This window comes from Bos javanicus, chromosome 11 (assembly GCF_032452875.1).
Source record: "Bos javanicus breed banteng chromosome 11, ARS-OSU_banteng_1.0, whole genome shotgun sequence".
Classification (NCBI taxonomy): domain Eukaryota; kingdom Metazoa; phylum Chordata; class Mammalia; order Artiodactyla; family Bovidae; genus Bos; species Bos javanicus.
The window spans coordinates 96,274,354-96,293,205 of record NC_083878.1 but is presented as its reverse complement, the minus strand read 5'-3'; the positions used below and the strand labels follow the sequence as shown (position 1 = coordinate 96,293,205).

The 18,852-nt window shown below is 43.4% G+C and overlaps 1 long non-coding RNA gene across 1 annotated transcript; it reads left to right on the top strand.

Moving 5' to 3' along the window:
* Positions 1 to 574: 574 nt before the first annotated feature.
* On the top strand, positions 575 to 18,643 carry LOC133257540 (uncharacterized). The gene is made up of 3 exons (XR_009739589.1): positions 575 to 1,151; positions 7,230 to 7,293; positions 18,498 to 18,643. It is a non-coding gene; the product is annotated as an uncharacterized LOC133257540 (long non-coding RNA).
* Positions 18,644 to 18,852: the final 209 nt, after the last annotated feature.

Below are 18,852 nucleotides of genomic sequence, written 5' to 3'. Positions count from 1 at the left end.
CGCCGCCACTGGCACCGCCCCCGGGCTTCGGTCCGGCCCCTCTGGCCTCCGAGCCCCCGCCCCCCAAGAGAGCGCCACCGGACCCCTCAAGCCTCATCGCGTCCTGGCCCCCGGGATAGGCCGGCCCGCAGACGTCGTTCCCGCACCCTGATTTCTGCTCCCTAGTGTTAGCAGTCATAGGTGCCAAGAGTTGTGTACGGGACACTAGGCAACTCGCTCCAAGGCCAACCATGTGCTTCCCCGCAGCGCCCTGAGCTTCACGCCTCGGACAGCGCCTGGTACACTTTCCCGCTCTTCCCATCGGGAGGTGGTATCCTCAGGGTACCCGGCCGCCCGTCCCAGGCCAATCGAATCGCACTCGGAGCCGAAAGGGGCGGGACGGAGGCAAGAAAGGGATATCCTTATTGGAGCGTTCGAAAAGTCCTAGGCAGAGAGGCGGGGACGCCGCGGATGGTGACCCCGCCCACCCCGCGATCACCATAGCAACCGAGAGGGCACTGCTCTGAGTTGGTTCCATCGCTCTGGCCTTGCGCTGTCCCTCAAGAGGTGACCAGGTAAGGTAGAAGTCCCTTGTCCTGCATGCTTGATGCCTGAACTCAGCGGATCTGAGTGATATACACTTTTCTTGAAAGAGGAGCACATGAAAATGTGTCAGAGGAAAGTGGATTCGGGAGGAGCGGAAGGGTTTGATATCCAGGACTAATGTAAGTTTACAACCTTTCATACACTGTGCAATTCCTGGTAATCCAGGGAGTCCTTCAGCAGATCTGCTTTTCGCTACCTCCAGATAGACTAAACTGCAAAATGAACTTTTTATTATAAAGAATATTTATTTCAGTGTAGACTGGATTCTACTTATCAATTTACCCCACCACCATGAGTCATTTAATGTCGGTGACTCCAGCCACAGATTGTCATATATATAGCACTTTTTCTTCTATTGTACTCTGCCTACAAACGACTAAATGCTCACATTACTTGGGGGTCTAGACTTCCAGCTCTTATGGACGCTTGAGCTTTCTCTTAACCTAATTTCCCTAACAGAGCTTCCTCATATTTTCCCCATTTTAGATCCATGGAGCTCACCCTCGATGGGCCCTTCCTTCGGTTAGGTGGTTCTGAAAAGTCCTCTTGTTTCATCTCCAAACTCAGTAAGCTGCCTTACCTGAAACCAAAAATAGGGGTGTGAGGTATGAAAAATGGTTCTTACTCTGCAGGGTTTAATGTAGGACAAGCAGTTCTTTACATGCCAGATGGATTCTTGGAATGAAGCAGGCTACTCGGTTCCAGGTTCTTTCCTTCGTATGTTGTGTGTACTTTTAAATACTCCCCACTGCAAAGCTAATAGCTAACGTTACAGTAAGGCAAGCTAAAATCTTTACAAACTGCACAGCTGCTGGAGAGGGCGTTCCAAACAATCCACTCTGCCTCTTACTTCCAAAGAACAAGCCCCCTTATGTTCATTAATATTCCCAGCTCCTCTGTAGCCCATTTATGTGTCAAGTTTCTGATTCTTCTTTTAAGCCCCCATTATGGTTTACTTATAGTCATCCTTGATTGGCCTTTCTCTTTATTCTTATCGTGTTTTTCAAAACTGTCACCACATCCTTATATATTTTTGCATTAAGGAGCAAGAGCAAGCAGCCAATCTTCCATAATTCTCCAAAGATGAAGATGTAAAACCACAGAATTCTATCTGAAAGATACCTTCAGCTCTAAATTCCTTCCACCTCTAAAATTCAATGATCCTGTGACTCACTATCAGGCCTCCTCCCTGCCTTCCTTCTAGGCTCATAATCTTGACTAATCAGTCATGAGGATGAGGCTAATTAGCAATGGGGATTTATGGTTATTTCTAGCCCTCTCCAAGCAATGAGTTATGTAAGCAAAGCAACATATATAAAAATGTAAATAAAATTAAAGAAACACTTACACAAATAAAGGCAAATGGGATGTATGGGCTACGTAAACAAACGGGAACATAAAAACATAAATTAGAATTAAGAAAACAGTTAAGCAAATGCCAGCAATTAGGAGTAAAACAACTTGTTAAATGTCTCACACCCGCAGCTATTTTATGACACACACCTCTAAACCCATGGCCATTCAGTGATGTGGAAACTTGATGCCATAATTCTGCATTAAGTGGTTGGATTAGATTGACCTTCTTCTTGGGAGGTTTCCCTTTTTGTTATTGTGAATATGAGTTGCAGTAAAAGCCAGGGGGTCCTAGCAAAGATTCCCTCACAGACTCATTGACAACCACCATTGATTTAAAGCATAAATTCTTTTAGATTGGTTTCCAAGCCCCAATAAACAGTGTCAACTAATTTTGAATACCCCCAAAGTCTACTGTGTTTTTGCAAGTTTCTCACGTGGGATGTTGCCTTGTCTCACTCAACAATCTGAGTCACATGGTTGGTGCCTTCACAGATAATAGAACAGAACCTCTTTAAGTACCTAAATCCATCTTTGCTGTTTCCAAGACAGTGATTATCAAAAAGTCAAAGGAAATGTAATTTACTTTTGGTGAGTGTACATTCATGTAAAGTTAACAGTGAAAAAGTGGTGAAAACCAAGTAGGGGCACTCTGTCATATTCATCTCTTTCCATGAGTTTGGCTCATATTAACAATACCATCACACCATCGCCTCTACCAATACAGTGATCATCACAGCAGATGCCATTTTCATGCAGTCTCTCTGAGTGGGACATTGTGCTCCGTGTTCTTACTTCATCTTATTTCAATCTCACAACAGGCCAATCTAGGTGAAATTATTATTAAATATAAGGAAACAGACTGAAAGAGGGTAAGAAACTTACACAAGACCTCCAAGTCAGTCGGTATTAGACCTTGGATTCAAATCTTGATCTGTGTGACTACAAAGCCCACCCTATGAGACACTGCCCCCCAAAAAATGTGTATATATATATATATATATATATCATTCAATCGAGGGCTTCACTGGTGACTCAGTAAATGCCTGCAATGCAGGAGACCTGGAGTTCAAGCCCTGGGTCGGAAGATTCCCTAGAGAAGGGAATGGCTACCCACTCCAATATTCTTGCCTGGAGAATTCCATGGACAGAGGAACCTAGCCGGCTACAGTCCATAGTGTTGCAAACTGTTGGACACAACTGAGCGACTAACACAACAACATTGGAATAAAAATCACAAGGCTTTGACAGGTAAACTGTAAATTGATGAAAATAACCAAGCACTTAATAAAAAGAGGTTAACTGTGTGAGAGATTAGAGAAGTCTAGGTTTCATGGCAGTAGAGCAGGGAAATTGAAGAATAATGCCCAGCAAGGCTATCCTTCATAGCTATCTAAGACCTTGCCTCTCTGAGGCTTTCCAGCCATGCCTGCCTTCACTAATCATCTGCTCTAAACTCTGGCTGAATATATTGCCTATAAATAGGTAATTTACCACCAAACTAGATGGACCCATGTTTTCTCTCAATTTACCCGTTTCCTTACCTAGTCCATTTGCATGTTAAGGACAAAGTATATATTTTGAGATGGACCATCACATGACTGATTTGACTTTAAAAAACAAAAACTAAGATGTCGGGACTTCCCTGGTGGCCCAGTGGCTAAGATTCTGAGCTCCCAATGCAGGAGGCCCAAGTTTGATCCCTGGTCAGGGAACTAGCAGAGAAGGCAATGGCACCCCACTCTAGTACTCTTGCCTGGAAAATCCCATGGACGGAGGAGCCTGGTAGGCTGCAGTCCATGGTGTCGCTAAGAGTCAGATACGACTGAGCGTCTTCACTTTCACTTTTTCACTTTCATGCGTTGGAGAAGGAAATGGCAACCCACTCCAGTGTTCTTGCCTGGAGAATCCCAGGGACGGGGGAGCCTCGTGGGCTGCCGTCTATGGGGTCGCACGGAGTCGGACACGACTGAAGCGACTTAGCAGCAGCAGCAGGGAACTAGATCTCGTATGCTGCAACTAAGACCTGGCACAGTCCAATTAAAAAAAAAACCTTAGATGTCTAAGAAGTCACTTTGGGGAAACTGTGAAATAAACTAAATCCTTATTCCCAAACATATCACTGCTCCATCACTTTGGGAATGATTCTTTAAAAGTAGACTTTACAGTTGTTAGCACTTGTGACCTGTGACAAATCTTCATCTTCTGGAAATGTATTTGACTGAGCAACCAAGGATCAGTGAGACAACAGTTCACCCTCCTATTAAGAGGTCCTTCAAAAAAAATTTTTTTTTAATTTATTTTTGGCTGCATCAGATCTTAGTTGCAGCACACAGGTTCTTCATTGTGTTTCACAGGCTTCTCTCTAGTTGTGGTGTGCAGGCTTGATTGCCCCACCAGGAATCAAACCCAAGTCCCCTACATTGGTAGGTGGATTCTCAACCTCTGGACCACCAGGGATGTCCCTATGAGGTGCTTAAAAGAGAATAATTATTGGAATACATAATTTCTGAAAGGCTGGATAGAAAGCCCCATCTTTAATGTCCTTTCATCCCTCATAACACCTAGTAGAGTGCGGCGTCATACATAGTAGACACTTGGGGCCAACACTGTCCACTGCTGTTATCCACTGGCCCACCTCCTTCCATGCTGGTGGAACCCTGATTATTCTGATGGCAATGTGCTCAGTCTCAGTCAAGTTCCAAGCTGAGTATGATCATCTCATCTCCTGCTTTCTGAACCTATCAGAGGGATAGATTTGTCTCCTGATTTAAAGAAAAAGGACAGTTTTCTAAAAGAAGAGTCTAAGGAGATATGACAGCTAAATGTAAAATGGTATCCCAGATTGGTTTCTGGAACAGAAAAGGGACATTTAGGTAAAAACTAAAGAAATCTGAATAAACTATGGACTTTTGTTAACAATAATATATCACTAATGGCTCATTAATTGTACATTAAACAAGCATACTATATTATTATAAGATGTTAATAATAGAGGAAACCAGGTGGGAGATACTGGAGAACCCTCTGTACTATCTTATCATTTTTCTGTAAATATTCTAAAATAAAACATTATTAAAAACAAATATAAACAGTAAGTGGGGCAGAGAGATATGGAGAGCCTACGTTCCTGAAGACATTGTTGAATACCTGAACAAAACTAAATTGCTAATTCTAGTTATGTGAGAAAATCTAATTTCTATTGTATAGTTTCTGAACTTCCCTGGTGGGCCAGTGGTTAAAAATCTGCCTGTCAACGCAGAGAACATAGGCTCAATCCCTGGTCCAGGAAGATTCCACATGTCATGGGGCAACTAAGCTCTTTCAGTACAGCTACCGAGCCCATGTGCGCCAGTGCCCATGAGAAGCCACCAGAAGAAGTCGTGGCGCCACAGCTAGAAAGTAGTCCCTACTTGCTGCAACTAGAGAAAGCCCTCGGCCAGCAACAAAGACACAGCACAGCCAAAAATAAATGAAAATTTTAAAAAATAAAATAATCATAAAAATAAATAATAATAAAATTCCTATTGGTTGGGTTTTCCACTACTTCCAGCAAATCTAATCTCACACTGTTAATATATAAAGGATGGAAGGATGGAAGAATAGCCTAACACAGTGCCTGGTACAAAATATGATCTCCTACAGGTCGAAAGGTATTATATACAACCAAAAAAAGTATCTGATCTTTGTCCTAGGTCCCTGGAAGATAACTTCTAAAATCTTTGAAATTTGCCAAGATAGAGGAGTGTCTGTCCTGGAGGAGGAAATGGCAACCCACTCCAGTATTCTTGCCTGGAAAATCCCATGGACAGAGGAGCCTGGTGGACTATAGTCCATAGGGTCACAAAGAAAGGGACACGACTGAGTCACTGAGTACAGCAGGATTATCTTTGTTATTCATGAGCCCCTCGTTCACACCTGAGTTTATGCTAACAAAAAGACTCAGGATTAGGGGCTGATCAACAGAAAGACCAACCATGTAACAGGAGGGTTGGGGCTTTAAACCAGCTCATCCTCCCAGGAAGGAAAGGGAACTGGAGATGGAGCTCAGTCCTGTGGCCAATGAATCAATCAATCATGCCTACATAATGAAATCCTAATAAAAACCCTATATACCAAAACACACTGGAGCTTTCTGGTTGGTAAACACACTGACACTGCAGGGAGAGAGCCTGGATGCTCTGCATTCAGGACCTTGACCTATATGTCTCTTCATCTGACTGGTCCTGATTTATATCCTTTACAATAAACCTGTAATTATAAGTGTAGTGCTTTTCAGAGTTCTCTGTCCTTCCAGATAGTATTGAACCATGGGAACAGCCAAACTTGTAGCAGGTTGGTCAGAAGTGCTGGTGGTCTGGGGAACCTTGAACTTGCAGCTGGCATCTGAAGTCAGGGCAGTCTCTGAATTAACCAGCTGCTGCTGCTGCTAAGTCACTTCAGTCGTGTCCGACTCTGTGCGAGCCCATAGACAGCAGCCTACCAGGCTCCCCCGTCCCTGGGATTCTCCAGGCAAGAACACTGGAGTGGGTTGCCATTTCCTTCTCCAATGCATGAAAGTGAAAAGTGAAAGTTAAGTCGCTCAGCCGTGTCTGACTCATAGTGACCCCATGGAGTGCAGCCTACCAGGCTCCTCCGTCCACGGGATTTTCCAGGCAAGAGTACTGGAGTGGGTTGCCATTGCCTTCTCCGGACTAACTAGCTATTGCTATGTAATAAAGTACCCAAAACTTGAATGTTTAAAACAACAAACAGTTATTATCTTAAAGTTTATGTATGTTAGGAATTTGGATATAATTTAGCTGGGTGCCTCTGATCTAGGAGCTCTCACAAGCCTGCAAACTAGGTGACACCCAGGGCTTATAGTCACTTCAAAGCTTGGCAGGCGAAGGATCCACTTCCTAGGTCACTCACATGGCTATTGACTGCTCTCAGGAGCTCAGTGACTGTTGGCTGGAAACATCAGTACCTCAATCTCTGGGTCTTTCCATAGGACAGCTCACAACATGATTGCTGGCTTCCAAATGGGTGAGGAAGCCAGAGAGCAAGAAAGGACAGGCAAGAGGGAAGTCAGTCTTTTTTTTTTTTTTTTTTTAGTTGTGGGATTCAGACTCTTTAGTTTAGCATGTGGGATCTAGTTCCCCAACCAGGGATCAAACCCAGGCCCCCTGTATTGGGAGCACAGAGTCCTAGCCAGTGGACCACCAGGGGAGTCCCAGAAGTCAGTCTTCTTATAACCTCATTTCATAAGTGACATACTAACACTTTTGCTGTGTTCTCTTTATTCGAAGCAAGTCACTAGATCTAACCTACAGTCCAGGGGAAGAGGATGACTCAGAACACGATTATCAGGAGGTAAGTGTCATTGGGAGCTGCTATGGATTGTGCCCCTCCCCAAATTAGTAAATTGAAGCCATGACCCATAATGTGATAGCATTAGGAGGTGAGACCTTTGGAAGGCAGTCAGATTTAGATGAGGTCATGAAGGTGGGGAGTCCAGGATGAGATTAATACCCTTTCGAGAAAAGGAAGAGGACTTTGCTGTTGGCGCAGTGGTAAGCAGTCTGCCAGCCAATGCAGTATGTGTGTGCACATGAGCTCAGTCATGTCCAACTCTTTGTGATCCCATGGACTGTAGCCCGCCTGGCTCCTCTGTGCATGGGATTCTCCTAGCAAAAATACTTGACCTGTTGAGCCTTTGGGGAAGCCATATGCTGCCGCTGCTGCTAAGTCACTTCAGTCGTGTCCGACTCTGTGTGACCCCATAAACGGCAGCCCACCAGGCTCCCCCATCCCTGGGATTCTCCAGGCAAGAACACTGGAGTGGGTTGCCATTTCCTTCTCCAATGCATGAAAGTGAAAAGAGAAAGTGAAGTCGCTCAGCCGTGTCCGACCCACAGCGACCCCATAGACTGCAGCCTTCCAGGCTCCTCCGTTCATGGGATTTTCCAGGCAAGAGTACTGGAGCGGGGTGCCGTTGCCTTCTCTGGGGAAGCCATATAGAAGTGGCTAAATGTCTAATTGTTGAGTAGCGGGTTTGATCCCTGGTGGAGGAACTAAGGGCCTCCCAGGCGGTGCTAGTTGTAAAGAACCCACCTGCCAATGCAGGAGATGTAAGACAGGCGGATTCTATCCCTAGGAAGATCCCCTGGAGGAGAAAATGGTAACCAACTTGAGTATTCTTGCCTGGAGAATCCCACGGACAGAGAAGCCCGGGGGGCTACAGTCCATGGGGTCGCAAAATGTCGTACAGACTGAAGTGACTTAGCACGCATGCGTGGGGAACTAAGCTCCCACATGCCTTAGAGCAACTAGCTTCGTGTTGCAACTCCTGAGCCTGTGATCCACAACAAGAGAAGTCTGCATAACCAGCATAGCCACCAAAAAAAAAGGGAAAAGAAGAGATACCAGAGCTTCCTCTCTCTGCCATGTGAGACTACAGAGGGAAGGCAGTCATCTGCAAGCCAGGTAGAGGGCTCTTACCAGAACCACCTCTCAGGTTTCCCCAGCTTCAGAACTGTGAGAAATAAATGACTGTGGTTTAAACCACCCAGGCTAAAGTAGTTTGTTACAGCAGTTCAACCTGACCAAGAGAGGCATCATCCTCCAAATTTAATTCTCAACACCAAATCAAATCATGGCATGATCCTTGCCCTATCTCACATTGGATCTACTTCTGTGATGTGCTTCTTAGCCAGGCCTTCAAGGCCCTAAATAAGCTCTCCCAGTTCTGTCTCTCTAGCCATCTTTCCCCCTGTTCCTTTCCATATGCTGAATGTATTAATCAGTCCTAATGCCCCACACTTTCAGAATTCTTCCTTTTCCTTATACTGTTCCCTTCAATGAGAATGCATACCGAAGTCTTACCCTCTTCAATAATACTGTCTAATCTGTTTCACTTACAGTATCTCTACCAAGCCTCAAAATAACTCAAAGATCTTAAGACAAGTCATAGTAAACCCATGTTGTAGATAAGACTCAGGAAATAACAAGCTACTGACACTTACTGAGCACTTGGTTTGTGGCAGGCACTATGCTAATGGTTTCTCATGCTTGATCTAGTTAAACCTTCGTGACAACCCTGTGAACTGGGCATTGACTTCCCTATTCATTGTTAGAGAAACTGAGACCTAGAGATGTCAAATAACTTGACCAAGGCCCCGTGGCTGGTGAATGAACTATGACTCAAACAAGCCTTCTGGCTCAGCATTCTTGTAAATAACCCCCATGGACTGTAGCCATGGTTACACTGCCTATAAGGGGGTTATGTTACCTATCCTAAGATCCCCCCATTACTAAGTGACCGAGTGGAACTGGAACTAGAGATTTCCAACCATTTCCACCATTCATGTTGTCTCCCTGCTCTAGTGTCGCCACTGGAAACCCTTTCTAAGCCCCAAAAGGAAGTAAATCCTTCATTTTTGAGTTCCAAGCATCATTCAGGTTCTTATAAATGTGTACCCTTTTAATTGTATTTAAATATACATAACATCATTTTAACCATTTAAAAATCTTTATTTCAGCCAAGAGCACTGAGCACATTCACACTGGTGGGCCCATCCCCAGTGTCCATCTCCAGAACTTTTCCATCTTTCAAAACTGAAACTCTGTACCCGTTGAACTCTCACTCCCCATCACTCCTTCCCCCAGCCCCCTGCCACCACTCTCCTGCTTTATGTATCTATAAATTTGCAATAAGTACCTCACATAAATGGAACCATACAATATTTTGTCCTTTTGTGACTGGCTTATTTCATTTAGCACAAAAATTTAAAGGTTCATCCAGGCTGTAGCATTTTCTGTAGAGCTTCTTCCTTTTTAAGGCTGGATAATATTCCATTATATGTCTGTATCACATTTGGTTTATTCATTCCTCCATCAATGGAATGCTTGGTTGTTTTCACATTTTAGCTATCATGAGTAATGCTGTTACAAAAGTGAGTGTTCAAGTGTCTGAGTTCTTGCTTTCATTTTTTTCCCCTGTATATACCTATAAGTAGAATTGCTGGATCATGTGGTAATTCTGTTTTAAAGTTTTATCAGGAACTACCTTACTATTTTCTATAGAGGCTGTACTTTTTAATGTAGCTTCTAGTAATATATCTTGTATACTCTACACCTTGAAAAAAAGCTCTTTTGATATTCGATACCTGACAAATACCTAGTTGTTACTAATTGATATCTAATTGATGCTTAGGAAACATTTTGTTAAATAAAGAATCACAAAATCACTATCTTGAAACAAAGAAATCTGCTTTCATTTGAAACAGACTAAAATTTTTAGATAAGATCTAAACAGTTGCTGAACCGTGTGCCTAGAGAGATTTTTTTTTAAGCTGATACATAAATCCAGAGTTTCATTTCTTAAAACCAAGTGGTCCCACAGTATATTTCTTTTTCTCTCACTAGCTTCTTGTCAAGATTTTGTTCATCTTGTAGTCCCATTTCTTTTCTAGGCTTACAATAAAACTGATTTAAAGTAAAAGTTCCTTTAAGAATTATGCTACAATATGCTGATCTGAAAATAAATTTTCTAAAAAAAATTTTTTTTAACCGTAAGGGGGCCATCAGAGATTTCCTGGTGATATTATGCACCAGTTATAAACTTCCTTCTGTCAGAAACAAGTAGATGATACTTTTGATGATCTTCTATTTTGAATTTCTAGGTCAGATTTTAATGCAGAAAAGATTAAAATGCACTCAAATACCTTTTATTTTATTATTATAATTAATAACTGTGTTATGGGAGAAAGTAGTATTCGAGTGTATATTTAAGATTTTAGTTTTTAGAAACAGTCTCATGGAATATTTTCCCTTATAATATTCTTCCTATTATGTTGCTACTCATTAGCACAATAAGATGGAAAGAGGAAAGGAGATGAAATAAATAAATGATCCTTACAAAGCCATAAGATACATAGTAAAAAAAGTTAGATATTTGCCTAAAATTAAGTTTTCTACATCTTGGGAATGTTGGTCACCTGTGATTATTCAGGGCTGTAAAATCATGTCATTTAACTGCACAGCACTACTTCCTCTTAAACTTCACATCTATCCTTATGTGTCCCTATAACCACGTTTCCTATGCCAGAGCCCAACTCTCCTAGCTGTAGCTTATCAGACCGGCAATGAGCATTTGACTGGAGCTAACCCCAACCATTTCTCTTCTGAGAAACTGATGCCCTTGCGACTGGAAGACACTGATTTGTTTGCTGGCTATTTGAATCGAGGACATGTAACCCCCAGACCTCCAAGTCAGTATGTTTAGTCAATAGCAAAGCAAGAAGCAGAAAAAGCCACTTATAAACAGAACAGTCTCGGAAAGAAGAAAACAGTACAGCCTGGAAAGGAGGGAGGCTGGGACAAGGTAGAAAAGGAGCTGGACAGCTCCAGGGTCCTGAAGGCTGTCCAGTTTCTGGTTCTACGTTGTCAGGGAGTCTTTCAAGAGCCCCATTCTTTTTTGGCTTCACGGGGTCTTCATGGTTGTGGCTTGTGGGGATCTTTGATCTTCACTGTGGCATGTGAACTTTTAGTTGCAGCATGCAGGATCTAGTTCCCTGATCAGGGATCAAACCTGGGCCCATACCCCTGCATTGGGAGTGCAGAGTCTTAGCTATTAGACTACCAGGGAAGTCCCAAGAGCCCCATTCTTAACTGAGCCCCCACAACCTGGTTCCCAGTAGATGACTCAACTTTGAATTAGGTGTAATTTGAGTCAGGAGTTAGGGAAGTGGGTTAAGCTTAGGATGAAGCTGGTGGAGCATGATCAGGGAGGTCCTGGGGAATTTGGGTAAGAAGAACTGGGGAACAGCAGAAGCAGAGATTTACTGATGAGAAAGATGAAGGCTTGAGGAGAGGGTGACAAATTCAGTTGTTGGAGCCTGTGGAGCCTGCAGAATGACCCAGGGGAGATGTCTGATGGGCAGCTGTGGATGTAATGCTCAGGCAAGATGTCTGCACTAGAAAAAGAGATTTAGGAATTATTAACATCTCAATGGTGTTAGTAGTCATGACAATGAATGAGATCACACCGAAAGAGTGTGAGAAGTGAGAAAAATGAGGATCTGTGACAGAGCACCAATAATTTAGGGACAGATGGAGAAATAAAGGAGCCACTATAGGGTGGGAGAAAAACTAGAAAACACAGCAGCACAGAAACTAAGGGTGTTTTAAGAAGAGAGAAGTCAACAGTTCAACTGAGTTATGGTCAAAGAGGTGTCCGCTGAATTTAAAGACATGGTGAGCATTGGCACCCTGGTGAAAGGTTTTAGTGGAGATGGGGGGCGTGGCAGATGTTCACTGGAGTCACCAAAGGAATGAATTGGTAGGGAGGACTGCAGACTGGAAGTTGACAGCTTTTTGGAGAAATTCACCTGACAAGCAGAGAAGGAAATGGCACCCCCACTCCAGTACTTTTGCCTGGAAAATCCCAAGGACAGAGGAGCCTGGTAGGCTACAGTCCATGGGTCGCAAACAGCCAGTTACAACTGAGCAAATTCACTTTCACTTTCACACATTGGAGAAGGAAATGGCAACCCACTCCAGTGTTCTTCCCTGGAGAATCCCAGGGACGGGGGAGCCTGGTGGGCTGCCGTCTATGGGGTCACACAGAGTCAGACACGACTGAGCGAGTTAGCAGCAGCAGCAGCACCTGACAAGCAGAGCAGAGCTAGAGGGCAGGAACTGGAAGGCCACATGGACTTGAGAACCTGTAGGGGGTATGAAAGAGAAGGAAGCGTTTTCAAATACCTCACAGGTAGGCGCTTGTAGTAGGAGATATAGAGAGGTGGATGCCTGATGAATGAAGTTCTGAGTAGAGAGGGTGAGATCCATGCCCAGGGTGACGCTGCTCTTGGTCGCGATTCCTATGGGAGAGGGGAAGAAAGCAGGAGGGACCGGGGGCGGGGCGGGGAGAAGTTGAACTTCAATGTCGAACCAATGACAGTCTGAGCCAAACCCACTGGGACCTTTTGAACTAGAATAGGCCTTCAGAGTTGTCCAATGCTGGGCCCCGAGGGCTGGGCCTTTATACTGTTGCATCCATCAGTCCTAGAATGTCAGCTGTCCTGCCAGACCTTGGATGAGGTGGCTGTCTGCTGCAGAGGGAAAAGCTAAACGGGCCTGACAGCTGACCATTGCCTCTGGATGGCGTTCCCAGCAACCACGGCAACCAGCCTTCCAGTGAAGGGGGAGCCTGGCAGCACTACACAGGGTCCCCTACAACCCTTCACCAAAAAGCATTAGGTTTAAGCTCCTTGGCCCCATATTCAACCTTCTCCATCATCTGGTCTCTGCCCACTACTCCCAGCTTCTCTCCAACCTTATCTTAGAGCCTAGCTCCTCCCTTTGATCCCTCCATGCCTTTTCACCCCTCGATCTAAAATGATTCTGATTTTATCCGATTCCATCTCCAAAAATCCATCTCAAATGTCACTTTTCTGGAAATGCTTCCCTGATTCTCCCAGATAAGAGTACTAAATCTCCCTTGTCTCTCCTACCTTCTATATATTTCTATTTTTGCGCTTTGTTGTTCAGTCACTGTCGTGTCTGACTTTTTGCGACCCCATGGACTGCAGCAGCCAGGCCTCCCTGTCCTTCACTATCTCCCGGAGTTTGTTCAAACTCATGTCCATTGAGTCAGTGATGCCATCCAACCATTTCATCCTCTGTCATCCCATTCTTCTCCTGCCTTCAATCTTTCCCAGCATCAGGGTCTTTTCCAGTGAGTCAACTCTTCGTATCAGGTAGCCAAAGTATTGGAGCTTCAGTTTCAGGATCAGTCCTTCTAGTGAATTCAAGGTTGATTTCCTTTAGGATTGACTGGTTTGATCTCCTTGCTGTCCAAGGGACTCTGAAGAGTCTTCTCCAGCACCACACTTTGAAAACATCAGTTCTTTGGCACTCAGCCTTCTGTATGGTCCAACTCTCAAATCCATACATTACTACAGGGAAAGCCATAGCTTTGACTATATGGATCTTTTTACACCTAATTACCCTCTATTGTGAGTTATTTCTCTCCCCGACTAGACTGTGAGTTCTCTGAGTGCAAGAACACTATGTGAATGATCTCAGTGTCTCCATCTTTATGCACTAGGCATAGAGGAAGAACTGAGTTACCAATAGTCAAATGAATATGGGAATGAATTTATGAACAGATGAATGAATTATCGAGTTGGCAGCGTTTGAGCTCAGTGGCCTGACTAATCTGATGGCTGATGCCAGGGAGGGTGAGCAGCCATCTGAACAATAATATCCAATGGGCATGGTGGGCCCTGTTTCAGCCCATCTTGTGTTGATAGCCAAGGGGTCCACTCTGGTGGTTGGAACCAATAGGATTTCTGGGAAGTTGTGATCCACAAAGGCGGCAGGACTATCACTCTGAGGAGGAAGGAGAATGGAAAGGGATGGGGATCTATTCCATCTCACTGGAAGTAAGACTTGAGCTGTTGGCCATAAGTACAAAGATGGATACAGCCATGTAGGGCCCTAGAGTAGTCCAGGGCTGATAGTGTGGGACCCAGGTCACAGCCTTGGGTTAAAGGTATCATCAGGTACCAGTGAGTTTGTGGAGGGGAGATGAAAGCAGGAGGACAGGTAGGTCCAGGGCTCCCCCAGGCCCACTGCATGCTTGGCTCAAGAAGACAAATCCTAGAGTCATCAGGTCCTGTTAAGTCTGCATCTGGGTACTTCTGAGCCTGCTTAGGGTGGGGTTTCTGCATTGGCAGGTCCTTCCCTCTTCACTTCCCTCCACAAATAGTTATTGGCTGCAAGCATTTTTTAATTTAATTGTCATAAGACCCCCTCCCCCTTAAAAAATTTTGGCCCTGAGGCATGCAAGACCTTAGTTCTCTGACCAGCGTTCGAACCCGTGCTCCTGCATTGGAAGGCAGAATCTTAACCACTGGACCTCCAGGAAAGTTCCACACAGAACCCTTTAACATTGTTATTTATTTTGTATTTTAAAAACACTGATATAGAACTGACCAGGTGCCAGGCACTGTTCCTAGCCTTTTACAAACATTAATGCATTTGATATTCATAACACTCCTGAGAGGTCAATAGGTACTTGTCTTATAGTTAAAGAAATGGAGGCACGGGGGTTGAGTTTATGTAGCTAGTAGGTAAAAAGTTGTTTGCATTTTATAGGACACAAGGGTTTACTCATTCATTCATCAAGTGGTTATTGATTGCTTCCCTTGGACAAGACCCTGTACTAGGCTGTAGTGTATAGTACTGGAAAAGGCAGGGGAAGTCCAGCCTTTAAGATGATCAGAGTCTTGGGTCCTGAGTTCTATCTCAGTGATTGCAGGTGTTCTCCAGGGATACTCCCTGCTAATCTGACTAGAAATTCTTTATGTTTAAGCCACCTGAATGGTAGCGATATTGTCCCCGAGTACTTGGCTTATCTCTACTCAGCTGGCTCTCTTGTAGGATGAAAGCAGACCCCATCCCTGGAAATGAGTGGAATACTATCTTCCAGCTTCTGTCCATACTGTCTCCTCCACCTAGAACACCATCTCCAACCATTCATCTTTGTCAACAACTCTGGCAATAGCAGTTTCCAACACATCTTCCCTGACTGCCCTCAGCCCCACTATGATAACAAACTTAGTGAATGCTTACAGAGGACATCATCTCAATTAATTCTCACAACAATCCTATTAGAAAGACCTTACCATCTCCATTTGTAAATAAGAAAACCCAAAGCTCTACAAAACCAAAGAATAGACCCAAGGTCACCCAGCTAGTAAGTAACAGAGCTGAGATTTGAACCCATGTCTGTTTGACTCTAAAGACCAAGCTGGGTTTTTTTTTTTTTTCTTTCTTTTTTCCATTCTGTTTTATTGCATTAGAAATTTATTTCCTTCACATATACAGAATATAAAACCTATCTTCACAATGAATTATGCCTCTCTGCTCTCATTTTTTCACACAAAAATTAATGGCCACTTCCTGAAAAAAACTGAAATAAATCCAGAGGCCCACACCCTTTACCAGGGCACTACACTGCTGCTACTTAAGCTTTTGTTTCTGCAATCCTTGGATTGTGAACGTATATTCCACAATTATGCAGTTGCTTATGGTCTTCAGCTGTTTCATGTGTGAATTTGTTTGCTCAGCTTGGTTTTTATCCCCTGTGATGCACACAGTAAATGCATAATAAATGTTTGTTGAATGAATGGATTTTACATGTATCTTGCTGAAATATACGCAGTTCTGTTTCCTTCACTAGAGTGGCATACCCGAACAAGAAATAATTTTTCTTAATGTGTCCCTTATAAATTGAACCCAACCATATTTGATTAATTTCACATCATGCATTTTTATTGCACCAATCACTCTGGTATCAGGTCATATTTATTTTAAAAACAGATTCACAAAGGGTGCAGGGCTGGAGTGACAGTGTAAATATGTTAATAATAAAAATAATACTAAAGATATTTTACTGGAAACTCTCGCATGCTAATGATGAGTAAGTGCATTCTACAGAAATATGTTTTATTTACATGGCAATTAATTTCAAAAAGATTCAGATCCTATACCATGTCCTGTATACTTAGATAATGAAAACTAAAAATTGAATATTCAGGCAATAAAACCAGAGGTACAAAAATCACCTTAAAGACCTTTCGCATTTGAGTTAGAACAAAAGCCCAATCACTGAAAATGGTGCCATTGTCGGCTCCAATGCGTCCAAATTAGGAAGAGCCTCTTGCGTAGCCGTGGCGATTTTGCGCCGCGCAGAGCACGCGTGCACCCTGTACAGCTCTCAGGATGCAAAACACCGCCTGTTAGCCAGTGACCGAAGAGCCCTGGCACCTTCAATCATACAACGAAAGGCTCTGGGGGTTTCTTGTTGAGGAGAAAAGCAAAGTCTTTCATGTCAACGCGCACTGTGGGATGTGTGAGCATTTCCCTAGTTAGGTATTTGGCCGGATCTTAGGATCCAGCTCAAAAGGAAATGCATTCTCATACTCTATTCAAACCGTAAGAAAATTTTTTAAAATGTGCTTCATTTGGTATTTCAGATATTGTAGGAAAGCGTGCACGCTTATGCACCCTTTGGGGAAAGATGCCCATTTCTGTAATAGGATTTATAAAGTTGACTCTGCCCGCTTTGTATCCGAGAGGGAGAGAAGCAGATGCTGCTGGGCGATCAGGCACCACCGGGATCTTCAGTGTAAAATGGTTGCGATTTTCCCTCATTTATTGAGGACCGATCTGCCGTGATGCAGCAGACACCAGTCTTGTGGCTAGAACTATTTGGCGTATTAAACAAATCTTATTTGTAACTTTGGTTTAAAAATTAAATTTTTAATTACCAAAAGAAAAAAAGGGATATGTTGGCTTGAGATAGTGCATTTTTACCTTTCTCTAACAGTAATGATTTCATCATAAAAGAAATGCTATAAATTACCACAGCTTTCATCAAACACACACACACAACACCCCAAAACAAATAGAAAGGGACTAAATCGAGCTTTTAAAAAATCTCACAGCCTAGCAGCCATATTATATCCTGAGGACCAGAATCAGGGAGAAGAAAGTAACAGAAAATACAATATAAGAGCTTTTTGTTATAAGCCTTTTGGTCTTAAAATTAATCTCTGTGCACAATTACTTTGAGAAAAATAAAATTTTAATTTAGGAATGAAATAGTAATCTACATTAAGTGAGAAAAATTAAAGTAAAATGTAGCATAGGAAAACCTGATAAGGTTTAAATGTTTTGTAGTTTACCATCATCCCCTTCCAGTTAGAAACCATTTTACTCTATGGGTATTCTTTTAAGGGGGCTTGAAAATGGATAGGGGGAAGATGACTATTTCTTCTCAGGAAAGTCTGTATTTCTGCTGCTGCTGCTGCTAAGTCAATTCAATAGTGTCCGACTCTGTGCGACCCCATAGATGGCAGCCCACCAGGCTCCCCTGTCCCTGGGATTCTCCAGGCAAGAACACTGGAGTGGGTTGCCATTTCCTTCTCCAGTGCGTGAAAGTGAAAAGTGAAAGTGAAGTCACTCAGTCGTGTCCGACTCTTTTCGACCCCCTGGACTGCAGCCCACCAGGCTCCTCCGTCCATGGGATTTTCCAGGCAAGAGTACTGGAGTGGGGTGCCATCGCCTTCTCCGCTGTATTTCTAAGGGATGTTTAATATACAGTGATTCACACGACTTCTGTTTAAACATCTACCTGATCTTCACAAGGTCTTTATATGGGACAGATAGGCATTTTATAGTTATGAGATGAAGCTTTCAGCACACCTGAGTTTAAATATTCACTTTGCAGGTGATCTTGAACAATTTGCTTCTCTAAGCCTCAGTTCCGCATCTCTGAAATGGGGACAACTATAGCAGCTACTGCTTAGGGTCAGTGTTACCTTCAAAGGACATGGGTGCACGCAAAAAATGATTTAATTATTCCATAAATGTGAGAGGGAAACTTTAAGGCAAGTTTTAAATTCCTATTCTGGTTTTATAGCGTGTTGAATGCACAAACCCAAACCACACTATTTTCTTGTGGTAATGAAGTTCTGATATTTTATTCCCCTTCTCACTTCTAGAGTGGCCTCTGCGGGCATTGTTTCCGTTTGTCCTCTAAGCAACATGTTTCTTCCATGCTTCCTTCCGGCTCCTGAAAGGTAATCTGCAATGGCCAGCACGAGCAATGTTTTACCCAGAATTGATAACATGGAAAAATTCACATTCAGTGTGTTCATGCTTTTTTAGTTTTTAATGACACTGCCAGTTAAGAGAAGCAACTTGCTTTTCCTGAATGTGAGCAGAGCATTAAACTAAATTGTTCTTTAGGTTGTCACAGCTGAGTTGCCTAACTCTTCTACACCCATCCCCAGGTTGGGGCAAGTTCCCTGGGGCGGTGGTGGGGCTCTGGCTAAGGCTGGGGGTTTTATGTTTGTT